We start from the raw sequence: 24,131 nt of genomic DNA, 5'->3' as shown, positions 1-24,131 counted from the left end.
GTTCTAGGACATTTGATTTGAGCGCAATCCTCAAACTTAGGTCAAAAAAGCCATTTAAGCCTTTTCACAGTGAGATCTATGCGATATGGCCGAGAAATGTAATTTTGATGTTAACTCCCAAACCGCTGCGCAGAAGTCAACTAAACTTCACCCAATAGTGTATTGTATCACAATCTAGTAGTTACATTTGAAAATTTTGTTCTAGGAAATTTTGTTTGAGCGCAATCATCAAACTTAGGTCAAAAAAGCCATTTAAGCCTTTTCACAGTGAGATCTATGCGATATGGCCGAGAAATGTAATTTTTATGTTAACTCCCAAACCGCTGCGCAGAAGTCAACCAAACTTCACCCAATAGTGTATTGTATCACAATCTAGTAGTTACATTTGAAAATTTTGTTCTAGGACATTTTGTTTGAACGCAATCATCAAACTTAATTAAAAAAGTCATTTAAGCCTTTTCACAGTGACATCTATGCGATATGGCCGAGAAATGTAATTTTGATGTTAACTCTAAAACTGCTGCGCAGAAGTCAACCAAACTTCACCCATTAGTGTATTGTATCACAATCTAGTAGTTACATGTGGAAATTTGGTTATTGGACATTTGATTTGAGCGCAATCCTCAAACTTAGGTCAAAAAAGCCATTTAAGCCTTTTCACAGTGAGATCTATGCGATATGGCCGAGAAATGTAATTTTGATGTTAACTCCCAAACCGCTGCGCAGAAGTCAACCAAACTTCACCCAATAGTGTATTGTATCACAATCTAGTAGTTACATGTGGAAATTTGGTTATTGGACATTTGATTTGAGCGCAATCCTCAAACTTAGGTCAAAAAAGCCATTTAAGCCTTTTCACAGTGAGATCTATGCGATATGGCCGAGAAATGTAATTTTGATGTTAACTCCCAAACCGCTGCGCAGAAGTCAACTAAACTTCACCCAATAGTGTATTGTATCACAATCTAGTAGTTACATTTGAAAATTTTGTTCTAGGAAATTTTGTTTGAGCGCAATCATCAAACTTAGGTCAAAAAAGCCATTTAAGCCTTTTCACAGTGAGATCTATGCGATATGGCCGAGAAATGTAATTTTTATGTTAACTCCCAAACCGCTGCGCAGAAGTCAACCAAACTTCACCCAATAGTGTATTGTATCACAATCTAGTAGTTACATTTGAAAATTTTGTTCTAGGACATTTTGTTTGAACGCAATCATCAAACTTAATTAAAAAAGTCATTTAAGCCTTTTCACAGTGACATCTATGCGATATGGCCGAGAAATGTAATTTTGATGTTAACTCTAAAACTGCTGCGCAGAAGTCAACCAAACTTCACCCATTAGTGTATTGTATCACAATCTAGTAGTTACATGTGGAAATTTGGTTATTGGACATTTGATTTGAGCGCAATCCTCAAACTTAGGTCAAAAAAGCCATTTAAGCCTTTTCACAGTGAGATCTATGCGATATGGCCGAGAAATGTAATTTTGATGTTAACTCCCAAACCGCTGCGCAGAAGTCAACCAAACTTCACCCATTAGTGTATTGTATCACAATCTAGTAGTTACATGTGGAAATTTGGTTCTAGGACATTTGATTTGAGCGCAATCCTCAAACTTAGGTCAAAAAAGCCATTTAAGCCTTTTCACAGTGAGATCTATGCGATATGGCCGAGAAATGTAATTTTGATGTTAACTCCCAAACCGCTGCGCAGAAGTCAACCAAACTTCACCCAATAGTGTATTGTATCACATTCTAGTAGTTACATTTGAAAATTTCGTTCTAGGACATTTGGTTTGAGCGCAATTATTAAACTTAGGTCAAAAAAGCCATTTAAGCCTTTTCACAGTGAGATCTATGCGATATGGCCGTGAAATGTAATTTTGATGTTAACTCCCAAACCGCTGCGCAGAAGTCAACCAAATTTCACCCATTAGTGTATTGTATCACAATCTAGTAGTTACATGTGGAAATTTGGTTCTAGGACATTTGATTTGAGCGCAATCCTCAAACTTAGGTCAAAAAAGCCATTTAAGCCTTTTCACAGTGAGATCTATGCGATATGGCCGAGAAATGTAATTTTGATGTTAACTCCCAAACCGCTGCGCAGAAGTCAACCAAACTTCACCCAATAGTGTATTGTATCACAATCTAGTAGTTACATTTGAAAATTTTGTTCTAGGACATTTTGTTTGAACGCAATCATCAAACTTAATTAAAAAAGTCATTTAAGCCTTTTCACAGTGAGATCTATGCGATATGGCCGAGAAATGTAATTTTGATGTTAACTCCCAAACCGCTGCGCAGAAGTCAACCAAACTTCACCCATTAGTGTATTGTATCACAATCTAGTAGTTACATGTGGAAATTTGGTTCTAGGACATTTGATTTGAGCGCAATCCTCAAACTTAGGTCAAAAAAGCCATTTAAGCCTTTTCACAGTGAGATCTAAGCGATATGGCCGAGAAATGTAATTTTGATGTTAACTCCCAAACCGCTGCGCAGAAGTCAACCAAACTTCACCCATTAGTGTATTGTATCACAATCTAGTAGTTACATGTGGAAATTTCGTTCTAGGACATTTGGTTTGAGCGCAATTATTAAACTTAGGTCAAAAAAGTCATTTAAGCCTTTTCACAGTGAGATCTATGCGATATGGCCGAGAAATGTAATTTTGATGTTAACTCCCAAACCGCTGCGCAGAAGTCAACCAAACTTCACCCATTAGTGTATTGTATCACAATCTAGTAGTTACATGTAGAAATTTGGTTATAGGACATTTGATTTGAGCGCAATCCTCAAACTTAGGTCAAAAAAGCCATTTAAGCCTTTTCACAGTGAGATCTATGCGATATGGCCGAGAAATGTAATTTTGATGTTAACTCCCAAACCGCTGCGCAGAAGTCAACCAAACTTTACCCAATAGTGTATTTTATCACAATCTAGTAGTTACATTTGGAAATTTAGTTCTAGGACATTTGATTTGAGCGCAATCTTCAAACTTAATTAAAAAAAGTCATTTAAGCCTTTTCACAGTGAGATCTATGCGATATGGCCGAGAAATGTAATTTTGATGTTAACTCCCAAACCGCTGCGCAGAAGTCAACCAAACTTCACCCATTATTATATTGTATCACAATCTAGTAATTACATGTGGAAATTTGGTTCTAGGACATTTGATTTGAGCGCAATCCTCAAACTTAGGTCAAAAAAGCCATTTAAGCCTTTTCACAGTGAGATCTATGCGATATGGCCGAGAAATGTAATTTTGATGTTAACTCCCAAACCGCTGCGCAGAAGTCAACCAAACTTCACCCAATAGTGTATTGTATCACAATCTAGTAGTTACATTTGAAAATTTTGTTCTAGGACATTTTGTTTGAGCGCAATCCTCAAACTTAGGTCAAAAAAGCCATTTAAGCCTTTTCACAGTGAGATCTATGCGATATGGCCGAGAAATGTAATTTTGATGTTAACTCCCAAACCGCTGCGCAGAAGTCAACCAAACTTCACCCAATAGTGTATTGTATCACAATCTAGTAGTTACATTTGAAAATTTTGTTCTAGGAAATTTTGTTTGAGCGCAATCCTCAAACTTAGGTCAAAAAAGCCATTTAAGCCTTTTCACAGTGAGATCTATGCGATATGGCCGAGAAATGTAATTTTGATGTTAACTCCCAAACCGCTGCGCAGAAGTCAACCAAACTTCACCCAATAGTGTATTGTATCACAATCTAGTAGTTACATTTGAAAATTTTGTTCTAGGACATTTTGTTTGAACGCAATCATCAAACTTAATTAAAAAAGTCATTTAAGCCTTTTCACAGTGAGATCTATGCGATATGGCCGAGAAATGTAATTTTGATGTTAACTCCCAAACCGCTGCGCAGAAGTCAACCAAACTTCACCCATTAGTGTATTGTATCACAATCTAGTAGTTACATGTGGAAATTTGGTTCTAGGACATTTGATTTGAGCGCAATCCTCAAACTTAGGTCAAAAAAGCCATTTAAGCCTTTTCACAGTGAGATCTATGCGATATGGCCGAGAAATGTAATTTTGATGTTAACTCCCAAACCGCTGCGCAGAAGTCAACTAAACTTCACCCAATAGTGTATTGTATCACAATCTAGTAGTTACATTTGAAAATTTTGTTCTAGGAAATTTTGTTTGAGCGCAATCATCAAACTTAGGTCAAAAAAGCCATTTAAGCCTTTTCACAGTGAGATCTATGCGATATGGCCGAGAAATGTAATTTTTATGTTAACTCCCAAACCGCTGCGCAGAAGTCAACCAAACTTCACCCAATAGTGTATTGTATCACAATCTAGTAGTTACATTTGAAAATTTTGTTCTAGGACATTTTGTTTGAACGCAATCATCAAACTTAATTAAAAAAGTCATTTAAGCCTTTTCACAGTGAGATCTATGCGATATGGCCGAGAAATGTAATTTTGATGTTAACTCTAAAACTGCTGCGCAGAAGTCAACCAAACTTCACCCATTAGTGTATTGTATCACAATCTAGTAGTTACATGTGGAAATTTGGTTATTGGACATTTGATTTGAGCGCAATCCTCAAACTTAGGTCAAAAAAGCCATTTAAGCCTTTTCACAGTGAGATCTATGCGATATGGCCGAGAAATGTAATTTTGATGTTAACTCCCAAACCGCTGCGCAGAAGTCAACCAAACTTCACCCATTAGTGTATTGTATCACAATCTAGTAGTTACATGTGGAAATTTGGTTCTAGGACATTTGATTTGAGCGCAATCCTCAAACTTAGGTCAAAAAAGCCATTTAAGCCTTTTCACAGTGAGATCTATGCGATATGGCCGAGAAATGTAATTTTGATGTTAACTCCCAAACCGCTGCGCAGAAGTCAACCAAACTTCACCCATTAGTGTATTGTATCACAATCTAGTAGTTACATTTGAAAATTTTGTTCTAGGACATTTGATTTGAGCGCAATCCTCAAACTTAGGTCAAAAAAGCCATTTAAGCCTTTTCACAGTGAGATCTATGCGATATGGCCGAGAAATGTAATTTTGATGTTAACTCCCAAACCGCTGCGCAGAAGTCAACCAAACTTCACCCAATAGTGTATTGTATCACAATCTAGTAGTTACATTTGAAAATTTTGTTCTAGGACATTTTGTTTGAACGCAATCATCAAACTTAATTAAAAAAGTCATTTAAGCCTTTTCACAGTGAGATCTATGCGATATGGCCGAGAAATGTAATTTTGATGTTAACTCCCAAACCGCTGCGCAGAAGTCAACCAAACTTCACCCATTAGTGTATTGTATCACAATCTAGTAGTTACATGTGGAAATTTGGTTCTAGGACATTTGATTTGAGCGCAATCCTCAAACTTAGGTCAAAAAAGCCATTTAAGCCTTTTCACAGTGAGATCTAAGCGATATGGCCGAGAAATGTAATTTTGATGTTAACTCCCAAACCGCTGCGCAGAAGTCAACCAAACTTTACCCAATAGTGTATTTTATCACAATCTAGTAGTTACATTTGGAAATTTAGTTCTAGGACATTTGATTTGAGCGCAATCTTCAAACTTAATTAAAAAAAGTCATTTAAGCCTTTTCACAGTGAGATCTATGCGATATGGCCGAGAAATGTAATTTTGATGTTAACTCCCAAACCGCTGCGCAGAAGTCAACCAAACTTCACCCATTATTGTATTGTATCACAATCTAGTAATTACATGTGGAAATTTGGTTCTAGGACATTTGATTTGAGCGCAATCCTCAAACTTAGGTCAAAAAAGCCATTTAAGCCTTTTCACAGTGAGATCAATGCGATATGGCCGAGAAATGTAATTTTGATGTTAACTCCCAAACCGCTGCGCAGAAGTCAACCAAACTTCACCCAATAGTGTATTGTATCACATTCTAGTAGTTACATTTAAAAATTTCGTTCTAGGACATTTGGTTTGAGCGCAATTATTAAACTTAGGTCAAAAAAGCCATTTAAGCCTTTTCACAGTGAGATCTATGCGATATGGCCGAGAAATGTAATTTTGATGTTAACTCCCAAACCGCTGCGCAGAAGTCAACCAAACTTCCCCCATTAGTGTATTGTTTCACAATCTAGTAGTTACATGTGGAAATTTGGTTCTAGGACATTTGATTTGAGCGCAATCCTCAAACTTAGGTCAAAAAAGCCATTTAAGCCTTTTCACAGTGAGATCTATGCGATATGGCCGAGAAATGTAATTTTGATGTTAACTCCCAAACCGCTGCGCAGAAGTCAACCAAACTTCACCCAATAGTGTATTGTATCACAATCTAGTAGTTACATTTGAAAATTTTGTTCTAGGACATTTTGTTTGAACGCAATCATCAAACTTAATTAAAAAAGTCATTTAAGCCTTTTCACAGTGAGATCTATGCGATATGGCCGAGAAATGTAATTTTGATGTTAACTCCCAAACCGCTGCGCAGAAGTCAACCAAACTTCACCCATTAGTGTATTGTATCAAAATCTAGTAGTTACATGTGGAAATTTGGTTCTAGGACATTTGATTTGAGCGCAATCCTCAAACTTAGGTCAAAAAAGCCATTTAAGCCTTTTCACAGTGAGATCTATGCGATATGGCCAAGAAATGTAATTTTGATGTTAACTCCCAAACCGCTGCGCAGAAGTCAACCAAACTTCACCCAATAGTGTATTGTATCACAATCTAGTAGTTACATTTGAAAATTTTGTTCTAGGACATTTTGTTTGAGCGCAATCCTCAAACTTAGGTCAAAAAAGCCATTTAAGCCTTTTCACAGTGAGATCAATGCGATATGGCCGAGAAATGTAATTTTGATGTTAACTCCCAAACCGCTGCGCAGAAGTCAACCAAACTTCACCCAATAGTGTATTGTATCACATTCTAGTAGTTACATTTGAAAATTTTGTTCTAGGAAATTTTGTTTTGAGCGCAATCATCAAACTTAATTAAAAAAGTCATTTAAGCCTTTTCACAGTGAGATCTATGCGATATGGCCGAGAAATGTAATTTTGATGTTAACTCCCAAACCGGTGCGCAGAAGTCTACCAAACTTCACCCAATAGTGTATTGTATCACAATCTAGTAGTTACATGTGAAAATTTGGTTCTAGGACATTTGATTTGAGCGCAATCCTCAAACTTAGGTCAAAAAAGCCATTTAAGCCTTTTCACAGTGAGATCTATGCGATATGGCCGAGAAATGTAATTTTGATGTTAACTCCCAAACCGCTGCGCAGAAGTCAACCAAACTTCACCCAATAGTGTATTGTATCACAATCTAGTAGTTACATTTGAAAATTTTGTTCTAGGACATTTTGTTTGAGCGCAATCCTCAAACTTAGGTCAAAAAAGCCATTTAAGCCTTTTCACAGTGAGATCTATGCGATATGGCCGAGAAATGTAATTTTGATGTTAACTCCCAAACCGCTGCGCAGAAGTCAACCAAACTTCACCCAATAGTGTATTGTATCACAATCTAGTAGTTACATTTGAAAATTTTGTTCTAGGACATTTTGTTTGAACGCAATCATCAAACTTAATTAAAAAAGTCATTTAAGCCTTTTCACAGTGAGATCTATGCGATATGGCCGAGAAATGTAATTTTGATGTTAACTCCCAAACCGCTGCGCAGAAGTCAACCAAACTTCACCCATTAGTGTATTGTATCACAATCTAGTAGTTACATGTGGAAATTTGGTTATTGGACATTTGATTTGAGCGCAATCCTCAAACTTAGGTCAAAAAAGCCATTTAAGCCTTTTCACAGTGAGATCTATGCGATATGGCCGAGAAATGTAATTTTGATGTTCACTCCCAAACCGCTGCGCAGAAGTCAACCAAACTTCACCCAATAGTGTATTGTATCACAATCTAGTAGTTACATTTGAAAATTTGGTTCTAGGACATTTGATTTGAGCGCAATCCTCAAACTTAGGTCAAAAAAGCCATTTAAGCCTTTTCACAGTGAGATCTATGCGATATGGCCGAGAAATGTAATTTTGATGTTAACTCCCAAACCGCTGCGCAGAAGTCAACCAAACTTCACCCAATAGTGTATTGTATCACATTCTAGTAGTTACATTTGAAAATTTCGTTCTAGGACATTTGGTTTGAGCGCAATTATTAAACTTAGGTCAAAAAAGCCATTTAAGCCTTTTCACAGTGAGATCTATGCGATATGGCCGAGAAATGTAATTTTGATGTTAACTCCCAAACCGCTGCGCAGAAGTCAACCAAACTTCACCCATTAGTGTATTGTATCACAATCTAGTAGTTACATGTGGAAATTTGGTTCTAGGACATTTGATTTGAGCGCAATCCTCAAACTTAGGTCAAAAAAGCCATTTAAGCCTTTTCACAGTGAGATCTATGCGATATGGCCGAGAAATGTAATTTTGATGTTAACTTTCAAACCGCTGCGCAGAAGTCAACCAAACTTCACCCATTAGTGTATTGTATCACAATCTAGTAGTTACATGTGGAAATTTGGTTCTAGGACATTTGATTTGAGCGCAATCCTCAAACTTAGGTCAAAAAAGCCATTTAAGCCTTTTCACAGTGAGATCTATGCGATATGGCCGAGAAATGTAATTTTGATGTTAACTCCCAAACCGCTGCGCAGAAGTCAACCAAACTTCACCCAATAGTGTATTGTATCACATTCTAGTAGTTACATTTGAAAATTTCGTTCTAGGACATTTGGTTTGAGCGCAATTGTTAAACTTAGGTCAAAAAAGCCATTTAAGCCTTTTCACAGTGAGATCTATGCGATATGGCCGAGAAATGTAATTTTGATGTTAACTCCCAAACCGCTGCGCAGAAGTCAACCAAACTTCACCCATTAGTGTATTGTATCACAATCTAGTAGTTACATGTGGAAATTTGGTTCTAGGACATTTGATTTGAGCGCAATCCTCAAACTTAGGTCAAAAAAGCCATTTAAGCCTTTTCACAGTGAGATCTATGCGATATGGCCGAGAAATGTAATTTTGATGTTAACTCCCAAACCGCTGCGCAGAAGTCAACCAAACTTCACCCAATAGTGTATTGTATCACAATCTAGTAGTTACATTTGAAAATTTTGTTCTAGGACATTTTGTTTGAGCGCAATCCTCAAACTTAGGTCAAAAAAGCCATTTAAGCCTTTTCACAGTGAGATCAATGCGATATGGCCGAGAAATGTAATTTTGATGTTAACTCCCAAACCGCTGCGCAGAAGTCAACCAAACTTCACCCAATAGTGTATTGTATCACATTCTAGTAGTTACATTTGAAAATTTTGTTCTAGGACATTTTGTTTGAGCGCAATCCTCAAACTTAGGTCAAAAAAGCCATTTAAGCCTTTTCACAGTGAGATCAATGCGATATGGCCGAGAAATGTAATTTTGATGTTAACTCCCAAACCGCTGCGCAGAAGTCAACCAAACTTCACCCAATAGTGTATTGTATCACATTCTAGTAGTTACATTTGAAAATTTTGTTCTAGGAAATTTTGTTTTGAGCGCAATCATCAAACTTAATTAAAAAAGTCATTTAAGCCTTTTCACAGTGAGATCTATGCGATATGGCCGAGAAATGTAATTTTGATGTTAACTCCCAAACCGGTGCGCAGAAGTCAACCAAACTTCACCCAATAGTGTATTGTATCACAATCTAGTAGTTACATGTGAAAATTTGGTTCTAGGACATTTGATTTGAGCGCAATCCTCAAACTTAGGTCAAAAAAGCCATTTAAGCCTTTTCACAGTGAGATCTATGCGATATGGCCGAGAAATGTAATTTTGATGTTAACTCCCAAACCGCTGCGCAGAAGTCAACCAAACTTCACCCAATAGTGTATTGTATCACAATCTAGTAGTTACATTTGAAAATTTTGTTCTAGGACATTTTGTTTGAGCGCAATCCTCAAACTTAGGTCAAAAAAGCCATTTAAGCCTTTTCACAGTGAGATCTATGCGATATGGCCGAGAAATGTAATTTTGATGTTAACTCCCAAACCGCTGCGCAGAAGTCAACCAAACTTCACCCAATAGTGTATTGTATCACAATCTAGTAGTTACATTTGAAAATTTTGTTCTAGGACATTTTGTTTGAACGCAATCATCAAACTTAATTAAAAAAGTCATTTAAGCCTTTTCACAGTGAGATCTATGCGATATGGCCGAGAAATGTAATTTTGATGTTAACTCCCAAACCGCTGCGCAGAAGTCAACCAAACTTCACCCATTAGTGTATTGTATCACAATCTAGTAGTTACATGTGGAAATTTGGTTATTGGACATTTGATTTGAGCGCAATCCTCAAACTTAGGTCAAAAAAGCCATTTAAGCCTTTTCACAGTGAGATCTATGCGATATGGCCGAGAAATGTAATTTTGATGTTCACTCCCAAACCGCTGCGCAGAAGTCAACCAAACTTCACCCAATAGTGTATTGTATCACAATCTAGTAGTTACATTTGAAAATTTGGTTCTAGGACATTTGATTTGAGCGCAATCCTCAAACTTAGGTCAAAAAAGCCATTTAAGCCTTTTCACAGTGAGATCTATGCGATATGGCCGAGAAATGTAATTTTGATGTTAACTCCCAAACCGCTGCGCAGAAGTCAACCAAACTTCACCCAATAGTGTATTGTATCACATTCTAGTAGTTACATTTGAAAATTTCGTTCTAGGACATTTGGTTTGAGCGCAATTATTAAACTTAGGTCAAAAAAGCCATTTAAGCCTTTTCACAGTGAGATCTATGCGATATGGCCGAGAAATGTAATTTTGATGTTAACTCCCAAACCGCTGCGCAGAAGTCAACCAAACTTCACCCATTAGTGTATTGTATCACAATCTAGTAGTTACATGTGGAAATTTGGTTATAGGACATTTGATTTGAGCGCAATCCTCAAACTTAGGTCAAAAAAGCCATTTAAGCCTTTTCACAGTGAGATCTATGCGATATGGCCGAGAAATGTAATTTTGATGTTCACTCCCAAACCGCTGCGCAGAAGTCAACCAAACTTCACCCAATAGTGTATTGTATCACAATCTAGTAGTTACATGTGGAAATTTGGTTCTAGGACATTTGATTTGAGCGCAATCCTCAAACTTAGGTCAAAAAAGCCATTTAAGCCTTTTCACAGTGAGATCTATGCGATATGGCCGAGAAATGTAATTTTGATGTTAACTCCCAAACCGCTGCGCAGAAGTCAACCAAACTTCACCCAATAGTGTATTGTATCACAATCTAGTAGTTACATTTGAAAATTTTGTTCTAGGACATTTTGTTTGAGCGCAATCCTCAAACTTAGGTCAAAAAAGCCATTTAAGCCTTTTCACAGTGAGATCAATGCGATATGGCCGAGAAATGTAATTTTGATGTTAACTCCCAAACCGCTGCGCAGAAGTCAACCAAACTTCACCCAATAGTGTATTGTATCACATTCTAGTAGTTACATTTGAAAATTTTTGTTCTAGGACATTTTGTTTGAACGCAATCATCAAACTTAATTAAAAAAGTCATTTAAGCCTTTTCACAGTGAGATCTATGCGATATGGCCGAGAAATGTAATTTTGATGTTAACTCCCAAACCGCTGCGCAGAAGTCAACCAAACTTCACCCAATAGTGTATTGTATCACATTCTAGTAGTTACATTTGAAAATTTTGTTCTAGGACATTTTGTTTGAGCGCAATCATCAAACTTAATTAAAAAAGTCATTTAAGCCTTTTCACAGTGAGATCTATGCGATATGGCCGAGAAATGTAATTTTGATGTTAACTCCCAAACCGCTGCGCAGAAGTCAACCAAACTTCACCCAATAGTGTATTGTATCACAATCTAGTAGTTACATTTGAAAATTTTGTTCTAGGACATTTTGTTTGAGCGCAATCCTCAAACTTAGGTCAAAAAAGCCATTTAAGCCTTTTCACAGTGAGATCTATGCGATATGGCCGAGAAATGTAATTTTGATGTTAACTCCCAAACCGCTGCGCAGAAGTCAACCAAACTTCACCCAATAGTGTATTGTATCACATTCTAGTAGTTACATTTGAAAATTTCGTTCTAGGACATTTGGTTTGAGCGCAATCATTAAACTTAGGTCAAAAAAGCCATTTAAGCCTTTTCACAGTGAGATCTATGCGATATGGCCGAGAAATGTAATTTTGATGTTAACTCCCAAACCGCTGCGCAGAAGTCAACTAAACTTCACCCAATAGTGTATTGTATCACATTCTAGTAGTTACATTTAAAAATTTCGTTCTAGGACATTTGGTTTGAGCGCAATCATTAAACTTAATTAAAAAAGTCATTTAAGCCTTTTCACAGTGAGATCTATGCGATATGGCCGAGAAATGTAATTTTGATGTTAACTCCCAAACCGCTGCGCAGAAGTCAACCAAACTTCACCCAATAGTGTATTGTATCACAATCTAGTAGTTACATTTGAAAATTTTGTTCTAGGACATTTTGTTTGAACGCAATCATCAAACTTAATTAAAAAAGTCATTTAAGCCTTTTCACAGTGAGATCTATGCGATATGGCCGAGAAATGTAATTTTGATGTTAACTCCCAAACCGCTGCGCAGAAGTCAACCAAACTTCACCCATTAGTGTATTGTATCACAATCTAGTAGTTACATGTGGAAATTTGGTTCTAGGACATTTGATTTGAGCGCAATCCTCAAACTTAGGTCAAAAAAGCCATTTAAGCCTTTTCACAGTGAGATCTATGCGATATGGCCGAGAAATGTAATTTTGATGTTACCTCCCAAACCGCTGCGCAGAAGTCAACCAAACTTCACCCAATAGTGTATTGTATCACAATCTAGTAGTTACATTTGAAAATTTTGTTCTAGGACATTTTGTTTGAGCGCAATCCTCAAACTTAGGTCAAAAAAGCCATTTAAGCCTTTTCACAGTGAGATCAATGCGATATGGCCGAGAAATGTAATTTTGATGTTAACTCCCAAACCGCTGCGCAGAAGTCAACCAAACTTCACCCAATAGTGTATTGTATCACATTCTAGTAGTTACATTTGAAAATTTCGTTCTAGGACATTTGGTTTGAGCGCAATTATTAAACTTAGGTCAAAAAAGCCATTTAAGCCTTTTCACAGTGAGATCTATGCGATATGGCCGAGAAATGTAATTTTGATGTAACTCCCAAACCGCTGCGCAGAAGTCAACCAAACTTCACCCATTAGTGTATTGTATCACAATCTAGTAGTTACATGTGGAAATTTGGTTCTAGGACATTTGATTTGAGCGCAATCCTCAAACTTAGGTCAAAAAAGCCATTTAAGCCTTTTCACAGTGAGATCTATGCGATATGGCCGAGAAATGTAATTTTGATGTTAACTCCCAAACCGCTGCGCAGAAGTCAACCAAACTTCACCCAATAGTGTATTGTATCACAATCTAGTAGTTACATTTGAAAATTTTGTTCTAGGACATTTTTTTTGAACGCAATCATCAAACTTAATTAAAAAAGTCATTTAAGCCTTTTCACAGTGAGATCTATGCGATATGGCCGAGAAATGTAATTTTGATGTTAACTCCCAAACCGCTGCGCAGAAGTCAACCAAACTTCACCCATTAGTGTATTGTATCACAATCTAGTAGTTACATGTGGAAATTTGGTTATAGGACATTTGATTTGAGCGCAATCCTCAAACTTAGGTCAAAAAAGCCATTTAAGCCTTTTCACAGTGAGATCTATGCGATATGGCCGAGAAATGTAATTTTGATGTTCACTCCCAAACCGCTGCGCAGAAGTCAACCAAACTTCACCCAATAGTGTATTGTATCACAATCTAGTAGTTACATTTGAAAATTTTGTTCTAGGACATTTTGTTTGAACGCAATCATCAAACTTAATTAAAAAAGTCATTTAAGCCTTTTCACAGTGAGATCTATGCGATATGGCCGAGAAATGTAATTTTGATGTTAACTCTAAAACTGCTGCGCAGAAGTCAACCAAACTTCACCCATTAGTGTATTGTATCACAATCTAGTAGTTACATGTGGAAATTTGGTTATTGGACATTTGATTTGAGCGCAATCCTCAAACTTAGGTCAAAAAAGCAATTTAAGCCTTTTCACAGTGAGATCTATGCGATATGGCCGAGAAATGTAATTTTGATGTTAACTCCCAAACCGCTGCGCAGAAGTCAACCAAACTTCACCCATTAGTGTATTGTATCACAATCTAGTAGTTACATTTGAAAATTTTGTTCTAGGACATTTTGTTTGAACGCAATCATCAAACTTAATTAAAAAAGTCATTTAAGCCTTTTCACAGTGAGATCTATGCGATATGGCCGAGAAATGTAATTTTGATGTTAACTCCCAAACCGCTGCGCAGAAGTCAACCAAACTTCACCCATTAGTGTATTGTATCACAATCTAGTAGTTACATGTGGAAATTTGGTTCTAGGACATTTGATTTGAGCGCAATCCTCAAACTTAGGTCAAAAAAGCCATTTAAGCCTTTTCACAGTGAGATCTATGCGATATGGCCGAGAAATGTAATTTTGATGTTACCTCCCAAACCGCTGCGCAGAAGTCAACCAAACTTCACCCAATAGTGTATTGTATCACAATCTAGTAGTTACATTTGAAAATTTTGTTCTAGGACATTTTGTTTGAGCGCAATCCTCAAACTTAGGTCAAAAAAGCCATTTAAGCCTTTTCACAGTGAGATCAATGCGATATGGCCGAGAAATGTAATTTTGATGTTAACTCCCAAACCGCTGCGCAGAAGTCAACCAAACTTCACCCAATAGTGTATTGTATCACATTCTAGTAGTTACATTTGAAAATTTCGTTCTAGGACATTTGGTTTGAGCGCAATTATTAAACTTAGGTCAAAAAAGCCATTTAAGCCTTTTCACAGTGAGATCTATGCGATATGGCCGAGAAATGTAATTTTGATGTTAACTCCCAAACCGCTGCGCAGAAGTCAACCAAACTTCACCCATTAGTGTATTGTATCACAATCTAGTAGTTACATGTGGAAATTTGGTTCTAGGACATTTTTTTTGAACGCAATCATCAAACTTAATTAAAAAAGTCATTTAAGCCTTTTCACAGTGAGATCTATGCGATATGGCCGAGAAATGTAATTTTGATGTTCACTCCCAAACCGCTGCGCAGAAGTCAACCAAACTTCACCCAATAGTGTATTGTATCACAATCTAGTAGTTACATTTGAAAATTTTGTTCTAGGACATTTTGTTTGAACGCAATCATCAAACTTAATTAAAAAAGTCATTTAAGCCTTTTCACAGTGAGATCTATGCGATATGGCCGAGAAATGTAATTTTGATGTTAACTCTAAAACTGCTGCGCAGAAGTCAACCAAACTTCACCCATTAGTGTATTGTATCACAATCTAGTAGTTACATGTGGAAATTTGGTTATTGGACATTTGATTTGAGCGCAATCCTCAAACTTAGGTCAAAAAAGCCATTTAAGCCTTTTCACAGTGAGATCTATGCGATATGGCCGAGAAATGTAATTTTGATGTTAACTCCCAAACCGCTGCGCAGAAGTCAACCAAACTTCACCCATTAGTGTATTGTATCACAATCTAGTAGTTACATGTGGAAATTTGGTTCTAGGACATTTGATTTGAGCGCAATCCTCAAACTTAGGTCAAAAAAGCCATTTAAGCCTTTTCACAGTGAGATCTATGCGATATGGCTGAGAAATGTAATTTTGATGTTAACTCCCAAACCGCTGCGCAGAAGTCAACCAAACTTCACCCAATAGTGTATTGTATCACAATCTAGTAGTTACATTTGAAAATTTTGTTCTAGGACATTTTGTTTGAACGCAATCATCAAACTTAATTAAAAAAGTCATTTAAGCCTTTTCACAGTGAGATCTATGCGATATGGCCGAGAAATGTAATTTTGATGTTAACTCCCAAACTGCTGCGCAGAAGTCAACCAAACTTCACCCATTAGTGTATTGTATCACAATCTAGTAGTTACATGTGGAAATTTGGTTCTAGGACATTTGATTTGAGCGCAATCCTCAAACTTAGGTCAAAAAAGCCATTTAAGCCTTTTCACAGTGAGATCTAAGCGATATGGCCGAGAAATGTAATTTTGATGTTAACTCCCAAACCGCTGCGCAGAAGTCAACCAAACTTCACCCATTAGTGTATTGTATCACAATGTAGTAGTTACATGTGGAAATTTCGTTCTAGGACATTTGGTTTGAGCGCAATTATTAAACTTAGGTCAAAAAAGCCATTTAAGCCTTTTCACAGTGAGATCTATGCGATATGGCCGAGAAATGTAATTTTGATGTTAACTCCCAAACCGCTGCGCAGAAGTCAACCAAACTTCACCCATTAGTGTATTGTATCACAATCTAGTAGTTACATGTGGAAATTTGGTTCTAGGACATTTGATTTGAGCGCAATCCTCAAACTTAGGTCAAAAAAGCCATTTAAGCCTTTTCACAGTGAGATCTATGCGATATGGCCGAGAAATGTAATTTTGATGTTAACTCCCAAACCGCTGCGCAGAAGTCAACCAAACTTCACCCAATAGTGTATTGTATCACAATCTAGTAGTTACATTTGAAAATTTTGTTCTAGGACATTTTTTTTGAACGCAATCATCAAACTTAATTAAAAAAGTCATTTAAGCCTTTTCACAGTGAGATCTATGCGATATGGCCGAGAAATGTAATTTTGATGTTAACTCCCAAACCGCTGCGCAGAAGTCAACCAAACTTCACCCATTAGTGTATTGTATCACAATCTAGTAGTTACATGTGGAAATTTGGTTATAGGACATTTGATTTGGGCGCAATCCTCAAACTTAGGTCAAAAAAGCCATTTAAGCCTTTTCACAGTGAGATCTATGCGATATGGCCGAGAAATGTAATTTTGATGTTCACTCCCAAACCGCTGCGCAGAAGTCAACCAAACTTCACCCAATAGTGTATTGTATCACAATCTAGTAGTTACATTTGAAAATTTTGTTCTAGGACATTTTGTTTGAACGCAATCATCAAACTTAATTAAAAAAGTCATTTAAGCCTTTTCACAGTGAGATCTATGCGATATGGCCGAGAAATGTAATTTTGATGTTAACTCTAAAACTGCTGCGCAGAAGTCAACCAAACTTCACCCATTAGTGTATTGTATCACAATCTAGTAGTTACATGTGGAAATTTGGTTATTGGACATTTGATTTGAGCGCAATCCTCAAACTTAGGTCAAAAAAGCCATTTAAGCCTTTTCACAGTGAGATCTATGCGATATGGCCGAGAAATGTAATTTTGATGTTAACTCCCAAACCGCTGCGCAGAAGTCAACCAAACTTCACCCATTAGTGTATTGTATCACAATCTAGTAGTTACATGTGGAAATTTGGTTCTAGGACATTTGATTTGAGCGCAATCCTCAAACTTAGGTCAAAAAAGCCATTTAAGCCTTTTCACAGTGAGATCTATGCGATATGGCTGAGAAATGTAATTTTGATGTTAACTCCCAAACCGCTGCGCAGAAGTCAACCAAACTTCACCCAATAGTGTATTGTATCACAATCTAGTAGTTACATTTGAAAATTTTGTTCTAGGACATTTTGTTTGAACGCAATCATCAAACTTAATTAAAAAAGTCATTTAAGCCTTTTCACAGTGAGATCTATGCGATATGGCCGAAAAATGTAATTTTGATGTTAACTCCCAAACTGCTGCGCAGAAGTCAACCAAACTTCACCCATTAGTGTATTGTATCACAATCTAGTAGTTACATGTGGAAATTTGGTTCTAGGACATTTGATTTGAGCGCAATCCTCAAACTTAGGTCAAAAAAGCCATTTAAGCCTTTTCACAGTGAGATCTATGCGATATGGCCGAGAAATGTAATTTTGATGTTAACTCCCAAACCGCTGCGCAGAAGTCAACCAAACTTCACCCAATAGTGTATTGTATCACATTCTAGTAGTTACATTTGAAAATTTCGTTCTAGGACATTTGGTTTGAGCGCAATTATTAAACTTAGGTCAAAAAAGCCATTTAAGCCTTTTCACAGTGAGATCTATGCGATATGGCCGAGAAATGTAATTTTGATGTTAACTCCCAAACCGCTGCGCAGAAGTCAACCAAACTTCACCCATTAGTGTATTGTATCACAATCTAGTAGTTACATGTGGAAATTTGGTTCTAGGACATTTGATTTGAGCGCAATCCTCAAACTTAGGTCAAAAAAGCCATTTAAGCCTTTTCACAGTGAGATCTATGCGATATGGCCGAGAAATGTAATTTTGATGTTAACTCCCAAACCGCTGCGCAGAAGTCAACCAAACTTCACCCAATAGTGTATTGTATCACAATCTAGTAGTTACATTTGAAAATTTTGTTCTAGGACATTTTTTTTGAACGCAATCATCAAACTTAATTAAAAAAGTCATTTAAGCCTTTTCACAGTGAGATCTATGCGATATGGCCGAGAAATGTAATTTTGATGTTAACTCCCAAACCGCTGCGCAGAAGTCAACCAAACTTCACCCATTAGTGTATTGTATCACAATCTAGTAGTTACATGTGGAAATTTGGTTATAGGACATTTGATTTGAGCGCAATCCTCAAACTTAGGTCAAAAAAGCCATTTAAGCCTTTTCACAGTGAGATCTATGCGATATGGCCGAGAAATGTAATTTTGATGTTCACTCCCAAACCGCTGCGCAGAAGTCAACCAAACTTCACCCAATAGTGTATTGTATCACAATCTAGTAGTTACATTTGAAAATTTTGTTCTAGGACATTTTGTTTGAACGCAATCATCAAACTTAATTAAAAAAGTCATTTAAGCCTTTTCACAGTGAGATCTATGCGATATGGCCGAGAAATGTAATTTTGATGTTAACTCTAAAACTGCTGCGCAGAAGTCAACCAAACTTCACCCATTAGTGTATTGTATCACAATCTAGTAGTTACATGTGGAAATTTGGTTATTGGACATTTGATTTGAGCGCAATCCTCAAACTTAGGTCAAAAAAGCCATTTAAGCCTTTTCACAGTGAGATCTATGCGATATGGCCGAGAAATGTAATTTTGATGTTAACTCCCAAACCGCTGCGCAGAAGTCAACCAAACTTCACCCATTAGTGTATTGTATCACAATCTAGTAGTTACATGTGGAAATTTGGTTCTAGGACATTTGATTTGAGCGCAATCCTCAAACTTAGGTCAAAAAAGCCATTTAAGCCTTTTCACAGTGAGATCTATGCGATATGGCTGAGAAATGTAATTTTGATGTTAACTCCCAAACCGCTGCGCAGAAGTCAACCAAACTTCACCCAATAGTGTATTGTATCACAATCTAGTAGTTACATTTGAAAATTTTGTTCTAGGACATTTTGTTTGAACGCAATCATCAAACTTAATTAAAAAAGTCATTTAAGCCTTTTCACAGTGAGATCTATGCGATATGGCCGAGAAATGTAATTTTGATGTTAACTCCCAAACCGCTGCGCAGAAGTCAACCAAACTTCACCCATTAGTGTATTGTATCACAATCTAGTAGTTACATGTGGAAATTTGGTTCTAGGACATTTGATTTGAGCGCAATCCTCAAACTTAGGTCAAAAAAGCCATTTAAGCCTTTTCACAGTGAGATCTAAGCGATATGGCCGAGAAATGTAATTTTGATGTTAACTCCCAAACCGCTGCGCAGAAGTCAACCAAACTTCACCCATTAGTGTATTGTATCACAATGTAGTAGTTACATGTGGAAATTTCGTTCTAGGACATTTGGTTTGAGCGCAATTATTAAACTTAGGTCAAAAAAGCCATTTAAGCCTTTTCACAGTGAGATCTATGCGATATGGCCGAGAAATGTAATTTTGATGTTAACTCCCAAACCGCTGCGCAGAAGTCAACCAAACTTCACCCATTAGTGTATTGTATCACAATCTAGTAGTTACATGTGGAAATTTGGTTCTAGGACATTTGATTTGAGCGCAATCCTCAAACTTAGGTCAAAAAAGCCATTTAAGCCTTTTCACAGTGAGATCTATGCGATATGGCCGAGAAATGTAATTTTGATGTTAACTCCCAAACCGCTGCGCAGAAGTCAACCAAACTTCACCCAATAGTGTATTGTATCACATTCTAGTAGTTACATTTTAAAATTTCGTTCTAGGACATTTTGTTTGAACGCAATCATCAAACTTAATTAAAAAAGTCATTTAAGCCTTTTCACAGTGAGATCTATGCGATATGGCCGAGAAATGTAATTTTGATGTTAACTCCCAAACCGCTGCGCAGAAGTCAACCAAACTTCACCCATTAGTGTATTGTATCACAATCTAGTAGTTACATGTGGAAATTTGGTTCTAGGACATTTGATTTGAGCGCAATCCTCAAACTTAGGTCAAAAAAGCCATTTAAGCCTTTTCACAGTGAGATCTATGCGATATGGCCGAGAAATGTAATTTTGATGTTAACTCCCAAACCGCTGCGCAGAAGTCAACCAAACTTCACCCAATAGTGTATTGTATCACAATCTAGTAGTTACATTTGAAAATTTTGTTCTAGGACATTTTTTTTGAACGCAATCATCAAACTTAATTAAAAAAGTCATTTAAGCCTTTTCACAGTGAGATCTATGCGATATGGCCGAGAAATGTAATTTTGATGTTAACTCCCAAACCGCTGCGCAGAAGTCAACCAAACTTCACCCATTAGTGTATTGTATCACAATCTAGTAGTTACATGTGGAAATTTGGTTATAGGACATTTGATTTGAGCGCAATCCTCAAACTTAGGTCAAAAAAGCCATTTAAGCCTTTTCACAGTGAGATCTATGCGATATGGCCGAGAAATGTAATTTTGATGTTCACTCCCAAACCGCTGCGCAGAAGTCAACCAAACTTCACCCAATAGTGTATTGTATCACAATCTAGTAGTTACATTTGAAAATTTTGTTCTAGGACATTTTGTTTGAACGCAATCATCAAACTTAATTAAAAAAGTCATTTAAGCCTTTTCACAGTGAGATCTATGCGATATGGCCGAGAAATGTAATTTTGATGTTAACTCTAAAACTGCTGCGCAGAAGTCAACCAAACTTCACCCATTAGTGTATTGTATCACAATCTAGTAGTTACATGTGGAAATTTGGTTATTGGACATTTGATTTGAGCGCAATCCTCAAACTTAGGTCAAAAAAGCCATTTAAGCCTTTTCACAGTGAGATCTATGCGATATGGCCGAGAAATGTAATTTTGATGTTAACTCCCAAACCGCTGCGCAGAAGTCAACCAAACTTCACCCATTAGTGTATTGTATCACAATCTAGTAGTTACATGTGGAAATTTGGTTCTAGGACATTTGATTTGAGCGCAATCCTCAAACTTAGGTCAAAAAAGCCATTTAAGCCTTTTCACAGTGAGATCTATGCGATATGGCTGAGAAATGTAATTTTGATGTTAACTCCCAAACCGCTGCGCAGAAGTCAACCAAACTTCACCCAATAGTGTATTGTATCACAATCTAGTAGTTACATTTGAAAATTTTGTTCTAGGACATTTTGTTTGAACGCAATCATCAAACTTAATTAAAAAAGTCATTTAAGCCTTTTCACAGTGAGATCTATGCGATATGGCCGAGAAATGTAATTTTGATGTTAACTCCCAAACCGCTGCGCAGAAGTCAACCAAACTTCACCCATTAGTGTATTGTATCACAATCTAGTAGTTACATGTGGAAATTTGGTTCTAGGACATTTGATTTGAGCGCAATCCTCAAACTTAGGTCAAAAAAGCCATTTAAGCCTTTTCACAGTGAGATCTAAGCGATATGGCCGAGAAATGTAATTTTGATGTTAACTCCCAAACCGCTGCGCAGAAGTCAACCAAACTTCACCCATTAGTGTATTGTATCACAATGTAGTAGTTACATGTGGAAATTTCGTTCTAGGACATTTGGTTTGAGCGCAATTATTAAACTTAGGTCAAAAAAGCCATTTAAGCCTTTTCACAGTGAGATCTATGCGATATGGCCGAGAAATGTAATTTTGATGTTAACTCCCAAACCGCTGCGCAGAAGTCAACCAAACTTCACCCATTAGTGTATTGTATCACAATCTAGTAGTTACATGTGGAAATTTGGTTCTAGGACATTTGATTTGAGCGCAATCCTCAAACTTAGGTCAAAAAAGCCATTTAAGCCTTTTCACAGTGAGATCTATGCGATATGGCCGAGAAATGTAATTTTGATGTTAACTCCCAAACCGCTGCGCAGAAGTCAACCAAACTTCACCCAATAGTGTATTGTATCACATTCTAGTAGTTACATTTTAAAATTTCGTTCTAGGACATTTTGTTTGAACGCAATCATCAAACTTAATTAAAAAAGTCATTTAAGCCTTTTCACAGTGAGATCTATGCGATATGGCCGAGAAATGTAATTTTGATGTTAACTCCCAAACCGCTGCGCAGAAGTCAACCAAACTTCACCCATTAGTGTATTGTATCACAATCTAGTAGTTACATGTGGAAATTTGGTTCTAGGACATTTGATTTGAGCGCAATCCTCAAACTTAGGTCAAAAAAGCCATTTAAGCCTTTTCACAGTGAGATCTATGCGATATGGCCGAGAAATGTAATTTTGATGTTAACTCCCAAACCGCTGCGCAGAAGTCAACCAAACTTCACCCAATAGTGTATTGTATCACAATCTAGTAGTTACATTTGAAAATTTTGTTCTAGGACATTTTGTTTGAGCGCAATCCTCAAACTTAGGTCAAAAAAGCCATTTAAGCCTTTTCACAGTGAGATCAATGCGATATGGCCGAGAAATGTAATTTTGATGTTAACTCCCAAACCGCTGCGCAGAAGTCAACCAAACTTCACCCAATAGTGTATTGTATCACATTCTAGTAGTTACATTTGAAAATTTCGTTCTAGGACATTTGGTTTGAGCGCAATTATTAAACTTAGGTCAAAAAAGCCATTTAAGCCTTTTCACAGTGAGATCTATGCGATATGGCCGAGAAATGTAATTTTGATGTTAACTCCCAAACCGCTGCGCAGAAGTCAACCAAACTTCACCCATTAGTGTATTGTATCACAATCTAGTAGTTACATGTGGAAATTTGGTTCTAGGACATTTGATTTGAGCGCAATCCTCAAACTTAGGTCAAAAAAGCCATTTAAGCCTTTTCACAGTGAGATCTATGCGATATGGCCGAGAAATGTAATTTTGATGTTAACTTTCAAACCGCTGCGCAGAAGTCAACCAAACTTCACCCATTAGTGTATTGTATCACAATCTAGTAGTTACATGTGGAAATTTGGTTCTAGGACATTTGATTTGAGCGCAATCCTCAAACTTAGGTCAAAAAAGCCATTTAAGCCTTTTCACAGTGAGATCTATGCGATATGGCCGAGAAATGTAATTTTGATGTTAACTCCCAAACCGCTGCGCAGAAGTCAACCAAACTTCACCCAATAGTGTATTGTATCACATTCTAGTAGTTACATTTGAAAATTTCGTTCTAGGACATTTGGTTTGAGCGCAATTATTAAACTTAGGTCAAAAAAGCCATTTAAGCCTTTTCACAGTGAGATCTATGCGATATGGCCGAGAAATGTAATTTTGATGTTAACTCCCAAACCGCTGCGCAGAAGTCAACCAAACTTCACCCATTAGTGTATTGTATCACAATCTAGTAGTTACATGTGGAAATTTGGTTCTAGGACATTTGATTTGAGCGCAATCCTCAAACTTAGGTCAAAAAAGCCATTTAAGCCTTTTCACAGTGAGATCTATGCGATATGGCCGAGAAATGTAATTTTGATGTTAACTCCCAAACCGCTGCGCAGAAGTCAACCAAACTTCACCCAATAGTGTATTGTATCACAATCTAGTAGTTACATTTGGAAATTTTGTTCTAGGACATTTTGTTTGAGCGCAATCCTCAAACTTAGGTCAAAAAAGCCATTTAAGCCTTTTCACAGTGAGATCAATGCGATATGGCCGAGAAATGTAATTTTGATGTTAACTCCCAAACCGCTGCGCAGAAGTCAACCAAACTTCACCCAATAGTGTATTGTATCACATTCTAGTAGTTACATTTGAAAATTTTGTTCT

The sequence above is a fragment of the Corythoichthys intestinalis genome, unplaced genomic scaffold, assembly GCF_030265065.1.
Source record: "Corythoichthys intestinalis isolate RoL2023-P3 unplaced genomic scaffold, ASM3026506v1 HiC_scaffold_36, whole genome shotgun sequence".
NCBI lineage: Eukaryota > Metazoa > Chordata > Actinopteri > Syngnathiformes > Syngnathidae > Corythoichthys > Corythoichthys intestinalis.
The sequence above is the reverse complement of the archived record's forward strand: the minus strand, read 5'-3'. Positions refer to the sequence as shown.